This window comes from Zonotrichia albicollis, chromosome 2, assembly GCF_047830755.1.
Source record: "Zonotrichia albicollis isolate bZonAlb1 chromosome 2, bZonAlb1.hap1, whole genome shotgun sequence".
In the NCBI taxonomy this organism is placed as follows: Eukaryota; Metazoa; Chordata; class Aves; order Passeriformes; family Passerellidae; genus Zonotrichia; species Zonotrichia albicollis.
The window spans coordinates 72,414,036-72,426,617 of NC_133820.1; the positions used below are offsets into that span (position 1 = coordinate 72,414,036).

Below are 12,582 nucleotides of genomic sequence, written 5' to 3' on the forward strand. Positions count from 1 at the left end.
ATCAGGACATTTTTGTGACCTAATACATTTCATGCAGTTTAACACCTCATATTAGCAATTATTTTATATTAGCAATTATTTTATCTTTCTTGTGGTTGTATGTGGTCTTCTCCAACACGCAGGTTTTTTGATAGACATTCATCACTGCAGGATGAGAACATCTAATACTAGTGCACCAAGACTACAAATTAATTTGCTTTAATTTTGTTCTGGTACCCTTGCTTGAAATAGAAGTGTGTGACCTGCTTCATCTTTATAAATTAAAATTACCTACATACTATTTTGCATATATTTTCACTAAAGCAAGCTAAGTAAAGAGAAAAGCCTTGCAACTGAAGCAGAAACTTCCTGAGGTGTAAAATGGTCATTGTTTCTCATGAGATTTCATTCCATTGTATCGAGTCTGTCCACCAAAGATGTCAGTCCCTCTCCAGCTAAACTGTATTTATGTCAGACTGTTCTAATGACACAAAACCCCAAAACTGTCAATCAGTCATCACAATGGACTCAGTCTTTTTGATATCCTGAGTTAGGTAAGCACCTTCAGATAAGGGTGAGATGTTGAACTTGGCTGGTGTGCTCTGAGACAGGCTTTGTGCCCTCACATGTCAGGTGGCAGCGAGCATTATGCATGCCCTGTAGTACCCTGGCAAACAGAGTTCCCCTGGCAGTGAGGATGTGTTTATAGCATTACACAAACAGGACATAAGTGATCCTGATCATCATTCACCATAACCAAATGGTGTGTTCTTGTGCCTCAGATGCTTACATGTGCTTAGTTATTTTTCCAAGTAAGTTTTTAATTAAAAAAGCAAATTTTACTTCTTTGGTAAAGATTTAAAGAACAATCCTCCAAAAAGCATTTCATTTAGGTTTGATATGAGTTACTGCATGTTAAACAGGAACTAGATATTAAGAAATACAGAGTAAAACAAGGATAAAAAAAACTAATTATATAGTCCCTACATCTAAATAAATGTATTTAAAATAACTATGCTGATTTAGTGACATAACTGACTCATTAGCTCCAAATTAAATACCTGTAATGTAAAACAAATCTTACCTTAAAACATTACCCCTCCCAATACAGTAGACTCTCCTTTATATACCACAGTGGACGTGCTTAGTGAAATAGGAAAATGGCAGAAGTTAGCCTTTTAAATATTTAATGCTGCTGCACATTAAATAAAAGTGTCTGCAACATATATTTTGTAGTGATTTATTTGCAATTCAGATGTTATCTCTAGATGTATGTAGAATCGTTAAGTCTGCTAACAATTTTAGAAATTATAATAAAACAGAAAATTGTAGCAATTCATTTATGTTAATTTACTGACACTAAATTCCTTAGGGCAGCAGCCAGGAATACACTTTCTTATATAAAACTAAACCTGTTTTGGTACCTAACACATCAACATTAATGACAGAAACACTATCCAAGATTTATATTTGCATAGATTTCTTTGTTTGTCTTACTTTATTTTTTGCATAGTTTATCCATTATATTTATGTACTCATCATTAAGATGCCTTAAAGGACCAAATTTCCAGGATACAGACATTAAACAATTTTTAAAAAATCAAGCCCATTTTATATGTCTTTATTAAAGACAGAAAAATTCACTAAGTGTTTTTAGTGGTCTTAAGGACATAGTTTTTCATATTTTAATTTTAGGATCTGTTTTTGTTATTGCAGCAGGTTTTAGGATTTTTTAAATGTTAATTTTGCACCTTGGTTATTACATTCTGTTCTGGCTTTTTTATAGCACTGGCTTCTGACTAATCACTTATGACAAGACTGTAAGACAACAGTTTGCCTGCAGAAAGGGGGATGTATAGCAGAACCATCCCAGGAGCAAACAGAGAAGGGAATTATGACTTTTAGAAACATTATTTCCTCTCTCACTTACCCCTGGCTCTAAGGGGGGCACAAACCCCTACTGCTCTGTGCTGGCAGCCAACTGTCAGTTCAGCTTATCTCAGATGGCCAATGTGTTGAGGGGATGAAGCCAAAGTCCTGCATGGCCTTGAGCACCAGCTGCCAATGTCCCATCAGGACAGGGACCAGTGGCCCCTCACAGGCTGCTGTCATCACTCTCCAGCTTTTGCTGTGACCTGAAGTCACACTAGCCCATGCCAGAAAGCAAGCCCTCAAGTCTCCCTTATTTTCCTGCATAGTGGGGATAAGAGTATTTGACAATCCTATTTGGTGATTATGCCACTGAAAGCAGTATAGAAACCTCAATTTGGTAGTCAAACAAGGCAAAACAATAATCTCCTACCCTGTTACCCAGTTGTAGATAAACTGAACACATTGGGCAAGAACTACATTTTTTAATTCCTGAGAGCAAATTCCTCATAGGTGGACTCCTCCCTGGATCCTCTCTTCTCATCAGGAGATGAAAGGGAGCTTCGTACAAATAAATGGCTTGTGTTGCACCTACAGACGTGTCAAACTTTGAAAACCTCATGCTCTAGACAGCCTTGCCTTGCTGCTAATTGGTATGTTTTTCTTTAAAAAGTGAAGATTCTAACCTTTTACTTGACAGATATGTGGGCAAAATGCCACACAACATTTTGAAAGCTTATCTATAGTCTGCTGCTTACAAGTCTTGTTTATGTTGGAGCTCACACAGAAGTATACAAATGAAAAGGGTTAGTAGGAACAAAACTGGATGGTTGGTTTCAATAGACATCTATTGAAACCAACTATCCAGTTTCGTTCCTACTACAAAAAGTCTAAATATGTTGCTCCCTTTAAAAAGGCATACAAATGTAACACTTGACTCACAGATTTTTTTTAATTATCATAATTTATTCCTAGTCGTGTCCCTGAACTTTTGGGATAGGGTGCAAAGACAGTTTCATTACCTATTTTGGGTTCTTTGTTTTTACTTTAGGTTTCATTTTTTTTCCTTCTAATCTTCTGAAATTGCAGCTAGGAGAGTAAATGGGATTCCATCTCTCTGAGAGATTTAGCAACAGAATTGTTTACAGAGTTGCAATCAGTCATGTTTAAAGCAGAGCTACTAACTGCATAACTAAATAAGGGAATACTTTGGAAACAAAAGGGTTGCATAACAGGTAAATTTAGCTTTTCGAATCTTTAGTGTCCAATGTATAAGAAATTTTTTACACCCTTAGGAGAGTTTGAAATTTTGTCAGGCAGTACAAGATGCTAGCTTAGAAAAACTAAAATGAAAAAAAATGGAAATAACTAATTAGCAGAAATCTGGTTAACTCCTTGGTTGTTGCTGTTACTGGTTTTGTTTCCAATATGAACTTTATCTCCTGCAAATTGATCTACACAGATTACTTGGCACTTACTGTTCAGGCTTACACTCTTCAGGGAACTGGAACTTGATTTCCAGCTGCACTTGGAATTCAAAAGTTTTGAAGTTTTATCTTCATCCCACCTGGTGAATTTCTGTGGATCAGGATTACCTAGTACTTTACATGTGAATTATTCTGGAGTCTTCCTCAATCTTCTGCTTTCTACCAAAACTGGAAGGTGGCAGCATCAGCTCTGAAGACACTGGTATTCCTTCACATGAAAATTGTTGATACTCACATGTCTGACTGATGTTACAGTTTTTAATCTCTAAGCAGTGCTCTGTGAGGAAAAAGTGACGCACTGAATGTTACCACACTGCCTTGGCTACAGCCAGTAAACATTAGCTCCCAAGAAATTGTAATACTGAAATATGAGAAGAGAGAAGAGATTCAGTGACAAGCTATATTGGGATTTCAGTGAATTCCAATGCATTAATTACTATTAATAAAATTAATATAATCATATTCTTACAGACTTTCATGCACAAGAAACATGAGAAATATCCAGTAGCTTTCTTAGATGCTGTTGGGTCAGTAATTTTGTCTGATATATTGTTCTTTTTAATGAAGAGAAGGAAAATATTTGCTCCATACCAAATCTCACTGAGAATAACCTTAAAGGTAGGATATTTTTCTTAGAGTTCCAGCATATGATTTTGCCTTTAAACAGCTCCCATGAAATATATTTATCAAGAATTTTAGGGTCTTTTATTTATCAAGAATTTAAGGTTAGGTTCTCCATTTTCTTTGATTTCCCTAATCTTTCATATAATCAGATATGTTTAGAAATGTTACTTGACTACAAAGGCCTACAGTGACAGAACAAGGGAGAATGGCGTTAAAATGAAAGAGAGTAGGTTCAGATTAGGTATTAGGAAGAACATCTTTACTTGTGAGGGTTATGGGGCACTGGTACAGGTGGACCAGAGAACTTGCTGATTCCCATTCATGGAAGCAGTCAAGGCCTGGCTGGATGGGATTTTGAGCACCTGATCCAGTGAAATGTGTCTGTGCCCATGTTAGGGGTGTTGGAACAAGATAATTTTAAGGTCTCTTCCAGCCCAAATCATTCTGTGATTCTATGATTTTGGCTTCTCCAACTTTGTCCTCTATCAGTTCTTCTGTCTGCAAAATATAAATCATTTAGCCAGATCTTTGAGTTTGATCTGCTTCTACCTTTTCCTTAAAGTTAGCACTATCAGCACTCCCAACAAAGTTTTAAATCTCAAAGATAAGATACTACCCAAAGCAAGCTTGATAAAACATCCAAAATAAGACAGAATAGAAAAGGTGCAGATGAACATCCACTGGCTCATGCTGATGTAAGGTGCCAGGTCTTCTTGTCCATGCATGGTCCCAGTCTGGCAGCTCTGCAGGTTTGCAGATTATGCACAGTCCACTCCCCAAGCCCAAGAGAATATTTTCTTTCCTTCCCTTCTGAGACTTTATAGAGTAGCTCTGTTTCCTGCTTTTCTCAGCATTTATTGGAGTTTCTACCCACTTCTGATTTTGTTTTCTTTCCCCCTTCCTCCTTCTCCTTTTTATCCTGCATTAAAGTTCTTTATTTGACCATTCCCAAGGAAGGCACAATATTTCCAGAGTGCAGCCTAAGCCAAAGGGGAACAAGACAACGGAAACTTGTCCTGTCCTGTCACATAATCTTTGAAAGACATAGGAGACATTACCCATTAGCAATAACTGCAATAAAATTAATTCCATCTACTAAACCAAGTACTTAAAAAAAATTAATTATGTTTATAAATGTCTAAACAAATATTTAAATCATTATATTAAGGACAGGTCTATGTGTTCTAATCTCTAAGAAACTTGTCACAAAGAATTCACAAAACAGATTTTCATCAGTGAAGCACTTCATTATTCAGTGAAGTAAAGCATATTGTTCATCTTTATATGTTTTGATGTAATTTACTGTGCAAACAAAAATTGTCAGGTTTGAGAAAAATCTATACAATATTTGCTTCAAAAAAGTTTTAAAATGCTTTGGAGAATATCCTTTATTTGAAAACAGAGATATTTCCTTTTCTTTTTCACAAGACGTAGTGTCTGTATTTACAGTATATTCCTATCGCACTGGTACAGGCAGTGAATGCATTATGTTAACATGCCAAGTCACATGATTGTATCACTATGCCATGTCCTAACTCCAGCACTGGCATCATGTTATAATCAAATGGCCAAAGTGTTTTATTTTAAAATGTTTTCATTTTTTTTAAAGGAAGGTATGCAAGTAAAAACACCATCCCCCTTGACCATTATCTGAGTGTGTCTGTCTCTACATCATTCTGCCCAGCAGCTCTGTGAGCTACTGGACAATTTCAATCAAATTTGCAAATGGTTTAAAGGTGGCTTTAGTTTAAATTTCATTTGAGTGAGTGGGTATGTATGCAATATAAATTGATACCCTGAGAGAAATCAAGATAGCTGTTGTACCTTTCCAGGCAGCTGCTGCCTGGCCCAGCAGCATGTCCCTCTCAGCCAGCCACTCATAGCTGCAGGGCAACCATCACACACAGGAGGAATCTGGTACTAGTGGCAGAGAGAAAATTAAAAGACACACCTGTAGGAAACCAGTTTTCAGTATTTCAATTGCTCTTAAAGAAATTGTTTTTAAAAAACTCATTAAGAAAACTTCTTAGTCTGTTTGAAACACGCTGAGTTTTATCTCAGTGTGCCCTGTTTTCACTGCAAAAAAAAAGCGAGAAATGTTTCTGTATATTGTACTGAATAATCATTAAATAATGTGGCTGAAAAGAGGCAGAAGAATACAGATCCTAAGACCTCACATCTGGCCTAAAACTCACCCTTACTGTAAGCCAGGTAAATGCTTGTGGGTGTATGTTTATTTGTGTTTCCAAAAGGAGTCAGGTACAAATGTAACCATAATATTCCCGGCTACATAGAAGCCATAGGTATCAACTGTTTCAGTGAGAATTTCACACTTAGTTCCTACTCACTATTTCAGTTTGCCTGAAGCCTTTTAAAGAGTCCTGTGCCCTGCTTCAGCAGCCTTTTCCTACTCCTCTTTCTTCTTGGGTCTTATCCTCCCATTAGCCCACTAACACCATTTGCAGACACTTACCCTCTCTTGCCTTTACCTACTGCCCTGTTATTTTGTATTCCCTTTCTCAGCAATTCTCTCTTGAACGTGTCTTGCTGGTATGACCTCACAATTAAATTGCCATAAAACTGCTTACATACAGAGCAACAAAAGGGGTTTCATCTGTTGTTCTGTTACAACTTTGAAACAATACTAACAAACAGAAAGAAGTCTTTGTCTATGCAAGTTGTACTTCTTTGCTACTGTGGGATGGATCAAATCGGTGGAATGGTTTCTATTGATTTCACTGACTTTCTGAACAGAACTTCTCTTACATTTCTCTAAATGCAATATAATTTCTATTTTTAATTGTTATTTTAATCCATTTTGTACTACTGCTACAAAAAATAAATCTTTCCACACCACAATTTGTTGATCTCTACAATTTGTTGATCACCCTTTTAGTCTTTTTAAAAGAGAAACGGATTTTGTACATTTTAATCCTCAAACATAGTAACTGATCTTAATGGCTGCATATTTTTAACAGTTCATTTACCTCATTTTCAGATTCTGTAAGAATGCTTGATGACTACCATCTAGTTAGATGCTTTCTGCTCTTAAAGAATATCACTACTGACACCTTAAACACACCCACATCTAATCTTTGTTACTAAAAAGAAGCTGACCTGAGGAAATGTCTTCATTTTCTATGAGTATTAGAGTGCAGAAATATAATTTCACTACAGTACTTTTTGGTTTACAGCTATGGCTAAATAAAAGGCTGGACAGTTTTGTCATGGCTTCCTCACACAGGTAAAGCAAACATTTGCTTATTAGCAGGTAATTAATTGTCTTATATATGGATTATTTGTTCCTCAAATTTGATCCTTGGCCTTTCTAATTTTACTTCTTTCTATTGTTCTCAAGCTGATTAGATTTGGGCTTTCCCAAAGATACATTTTAGGCTCAAATACCTTAAATACTGAACCTTGACATTTAACTATATTGATCTTTTCTTTGCCTTCCTATTTTCTTTTAGTTGTTTAGGGATTATTTGTTCTGAGACTCCTTTGCTATGCTTAAGCACCCTCCCCACCAAGACAATAGATTTTCATTTCAACACTTCTGTTTCTTATTTATTTCCTTTTTTTTTATTTTTTGAAAGAAGAGAGGTTTACCTGTCTTTGCTAAAGATAGAATAATAAAGTACCAGATTTCATTATGAACACTTCACAAAAAAAAAACAAAACAACTGAATACGGTTGTTATGTTTTCAATAAATTTAAAAAAAATGTTTGGAGATGTGTTCTGTTGCTACTTGTTATTTAGGTTAACATCAAACTACAGCTTCCAATAAACAAACATTTAAAGTATTGAAAAGTAGCATTCCAAAGCATTACTTAACTCCATACATAGTTAATTGTTAGGGCTGTTATATTGGACTTTGCTCCTCTGTTGAGATTCTCCTTCACAGAGTATTTAATGTGCTTTTATTGATTTGGCAGACAGTACAAGTCTTCTATGTGTGCATTTCTATTATTAAGCATTTGTGATTTTTCTAGGTATTAGCCTCTCCACATACCAGCTTTTTCTCCAAGCACTTTTTTATTTTGTTTTCTTTTTTGTTTGTTTTTTCAGCAACAAACACAAACTATATATTCCACATATAGTGACATGGCACAACATACAGGTATTAATTGCATTCATGCGCATTACCATCATACCTTTAATTTCCAACTCTTCTCTGTGAAAAAAACAACAATTTCTGATGAATGAATACGAAATTATGATGCCAGTCTAAGCTATCAAATATGTAACGTGTGCTAAAAATTGATGAAAAAGTATTATAGATATACTGTAAAATCATCAAACTAATAAAACATTCATTACTTGCACAGGTGGATTAAAATCAATAAATGCCATTTTGTTGTTATAAACTGTCTGATGCAACAAACATCAGCCTGACAGAGGCATATATTCATAAGCAGGCGTGATTTTTTAATATGTATTTTTCCAGTTAGGCATTTAAGTCTTTATTGAGTTTAAGAGCCACAATTTGCAAAGATGTGAAGATGGCGTGATTTCCAAGAAATCATTAGAAATAATTAATAATCATACCTGAGAATGAGCATTAACATGCAGCTCTGCTCAACTTAACACCACAAAACCAAATGACTTGTAGAGCAAGGAGTTTCATTTATCATTATCACCTGGCACTCAGTCAGAGGTTTGAAGATCCAGTGCTAGTGTTTCAGATTGTATTTTTCCTCTAAGTATTCCATGCATGTCGTTGGTATCAATGGATTGTTGTAAGCTGCAAGATGTTTGATAAAAAAAGACAAATTTTACAAGCAAAGACTCGACTTACTTGTACAAAGGGTTATATAGTTTTTCCCTTAATTCAGAGTCCCAAGTACTTGTTTTACAAACTGCAGAGTGCCTTCAAATGTATTGAATTCACTGTGGAGTAAGAGTATTTATTGTGTAATGCTGAGTCATATAAAAAAAAAGTACTCACCAGGCTGAAGAAAAAAAAAAGTGATGAAGACACTAGCCTCCTCCAAAAAAAAAAAAAAGAAAAAAAAGAAAAAAAAAAAAAGGAAAATTCATCCTGGGTTTTGAGGCTGTTTTTTTAAACTAAACATGAGAAACATAGTCAGAAATATTATTACGTATTATATGCCACTGTAACATAAACCATTTTAATTTTTTTTTAACTCATGCTGGTGTTTTCATGCTTTGAAAGGAAACTATTGTTACCACATGTGCACACACATAGGCACAGTGTAGAGCCCACAGTATGTAAGCACACAGACACAGAGACACACACACACTCAGCCCCGCAGGATGCACGCACACGGGATATACCCCAAATGCAGCAGTACCTCTGGCACGCTAGAGGGAGCCATTACATAATTGCAATGACCCTTTCCCCCCCCCTCAATTAGGAGAACTGGTGTGGAAAACCTCCGGACATCCTGAGACATCCTAAAGGTTTGGCATAAGCTGCAGAATAAGGAGAGGAAAGCAGAGGATTCGAGTTGCAGTCAACCGAGGTCTCCTGATAGCTCAGGGGCTTACGCTGGTATTTGTTCCACTTTTAATACCGCGCTGCTTTTATAGGGAACTTCTCCAAATACGTGACTTAGCCGAGCACGCCAAATTCCCTCAGCCAATGTGAAGCCCTCATGCAGAAAGCAAAGCCCATTTTGTAAACATATCCTTTATTTCATCTGTCCGTCGCTCTCACACAGAAAGTTGGCTCTGCTGACAGCAGTGGTTTTCTGCTGCCACTAATGTATGTATAGTTTATTTATACACTGCATTTTAACACGGCATTAGTTCTATAACGGTTACCAGCAGACTCGCTCTGGACGGCAAACTATCTGTTTCACAGCTACAAAGAGGTCCTCAGGACGAGAAGATAGGTCTGGAAAGAACACTCATTTGAATTTATAAATCTGCAAGACTTTTTCCAAGTCATATTATATTCATGGACATAATAACTCAGGGCTGAAGGTTATTCTATTAAGCAAGGCAAACGAGCAGCTGCCTTAACTGACTCTTTTAAGAGACGCTCCTAAAATAATTCAAGAGCGTCTTATAAGTGCTCCAGAGTTGATTTTCTTCCCCTTTTTTTTTTTATTTTTATTTTTTTTCCTCCTTTCCCCTAAATGATTCTTGCTACTTACACGCTCGTCACAAACGGCAGCTTCATTTCCGTACGCACGGGTCGAGACCGGCCCTCCGGCAATCCGAGCACGCACCTTTCCAGCCTCAGTCCTCCCCCCGCCACCGCCGCCCCCGGCCGGGAGCCTCCCTTGCGCGCCGGGGGCGGGCGCCGCTGCGGCCCCCGGCCCCTCACGGCGCGGCTGCCAGCGCCCCGCTCCCCGCCGACAGGGGATGCGCTCCCGCCGTCGGGAAGTGCCCTTCCAGGAGGGCGAGACCCGCTCGGGGCGGCTCCCGCAGGGTCGGGGCGGCCCCCGCAGGGCCGGGGCGGCCCCCGCAGGGCCGGGGCGGAGGTGGCGGGGGGTGTCTCCCCACCCACACGTCCCTTCTGTCGCCGCGCATCCCCGGGCCGGCGGTCACTTGGGGACCGCGCGGCGGAACCAAGCCTTCGCCCTCGCGGCGCTCTGGGAGAGTTCGGGGGCGCCGCGTGCCCCCTGCTTCCCCACCCGTCAGCGCGGAGGACTTGTCAACACGTCTTACAAATAAATAAATAAACAAACAAGGGCGGCGGGGAGGGCGGGTGAGGGGCAGGCGGGGAGAGGGGCCGGGGTCGCGGCGCTGCGGTGCGCGAGCGGCCAGACACCGCAACCCGCGCGAGCCGCTCGCGCGCCCCGCGTCCCCCTCGGAGCCGATCTAATCAATGGCACCCAGCGCCCGCCGCTGCCCCGCCCTCCGCCCGCCTCCTCCCATTGGCCGGGCCGCGCCGGGGCCGGCCGGCGCCGCCGCCGCCCATTGGCTGGCGGGGAATCCGTATCAATGTTTAAGCCGCGGCGTGAGGTGAATAGAGGCAGTCGGAGAGCGGCGCTGGGCGAGCGCGGCGCGGCGGCCCCGCGAGTGCTGCAGTGAGGGAGGCGAGGAGGGGGGGAGAGAGAGCGAGGCAGAGCGCGGCTCCAACTGTTGAATTTTCACTGAATTCTCCACTTACCTGCGGGCGGCTGGTGAAATGGATCTGGTTTATCGGAGATCGGCGTTCGCTCCGCGTGCTGCCTGGCTAAGACTGGCGACCGTCTGTTTGCAAGGGGCCACCCATCAATGAGGCAGAGAAGAATAATTGTTTTTTCTTCTTTTTGCGTTTGAAAGCCTCCCTGCCACACGTTGCAGAATTAACTGTGTACTTTGGGTCCGGACTCAAATAAAGGAGAAAAAACAGTGCAGAACTGAGACTCGGAACTAGATCTGTGAGCTATGTATTGGAAACCTATGTTTTTATTGCGGTTTTTTTTCCTTTTAATGTGAAAGATCTCTGATATATTTCACACATAACACTGAGGAAAGGTGGTTAAAAACACTCAGCAAAACAGGAGACAGACGCGCCTCTGTGCCAGTGAGTGGATAACAGCCTTGTTTTCCTGATCCTCAGTCTCCCGGAGAAAGAGGTATAGTAAAAGTGTAGCTGGATCCGACACCCCCACCTTCTCCTTTGTTTTTTTTTTTTTTTTTTCCCTTCTTTCTTCCCTCCTTCCTTTCCAAAATATAAATCTGATTAATTTCTTTCCTGTCTATAGAGTGAGTCAGAGAAGCGTTAGGAAGAAGCTGCAACTAATGTCTGTGAAGGGAGGAACATGAGGCGATAGTGAATGTGATTTGTTCCGCTGGATCTGACTCATCCAAGCAGATTGAAACACCTGCATTTCTGGATTTGCCATTCATTTATTTCAGGTTGTTAAAAGAACCTGAAATAATATTTTGCTACCCTTCCCCAGTATTTACCTATACACTGTATCACTAGGAGAGGTGTATATCAGAGAGGGGCAACGCATCTGGCATTGCTGCCGCTCTTCTCCCCTGTACCAAGATGCTCAGAGAGACTGTTAAAGCTTTGAAAGGACTGCAAAAAACGCATCACACTGATCGCGGAACTGTATAGGTTTTAATATATGCGAATTAATCGATTAAAAGATCGCCCACTTTATTCATCGCCAGGATTGTTTTTTCTCCTCTTCTCACCTCCCCTAAATGAAGAGGGCTAGGCGGCAGTGTCATTGGAAGGAGACGCTGAATAGAAAGAAAAGAGAGGCACTTGATAGCGCAGCCCTGTGAATACAGAGACTGTTTCCCTTTTAGCGAGACTAAGAAAAAGAGAGTGTGTGTGTGTGTGTGTGGTGGCTTTTCTTTCTTCCCCCGCCCTCCCACCCCCTCTCCTGCTTCTTTTTTTTTTTTTTTTTTTTTTTTTTTTTTTTTTTTTTCCAAATCTATGCGTCCAACCATGGGTTGCCTGTTGCTTTCCTCTCGGCTGGAGAGAAAAGCAAACTGGAATTAAACTGCATCGAGAAAAGTGCAGCTCCTCAGACACGCATAGACTCACGGAGAGAAAGGATGTGGTGGTGGCGGCGGCTACTGGCCTGTCTTAAAGAAACCCAAGCGTGCTGCTGATTGAGCTTTCTCTCAAAATACATATTTACTGCTAGTAATGAAGGTGAACTGGTGGGTTTCTTAATTTTTTCACCCCAAAACGACGGGTGG

The 12,582-nt window shown here is 40.0% G+C and overlaps 1 protein-coding gene across 7 annotated transcripts in view; it reads left to right on the forward strand.

Moving 5' to 3' along the window:
- Positions 1-10,894: 10,894 nt before the first annotated feature.
- Positions 10,895-12,582, forward strand: part of PCDH17 (protocadherin 17) — a 90,215-nt gene continuing 88,527 nt past the window's right edge. For 3 of the 7 annotated variants that reach the window (XM_014267243.3, XM_014267247.3, XM_014267245.3), the window contains exon 1: positions 10,897-11,495. The gene's annotated coding sequence lies outside the window, so the exon portion shown is untranslated. Of the gene's footprint in view, positions 11,496-12,345; positions 12,544-12,582 lie in introns of those variants that run through there. The other 4 variants (XM_014267244.3, XM_014267246.3, XM_074535499.1 and 1 more) reach the window with 3 other exon arrangements.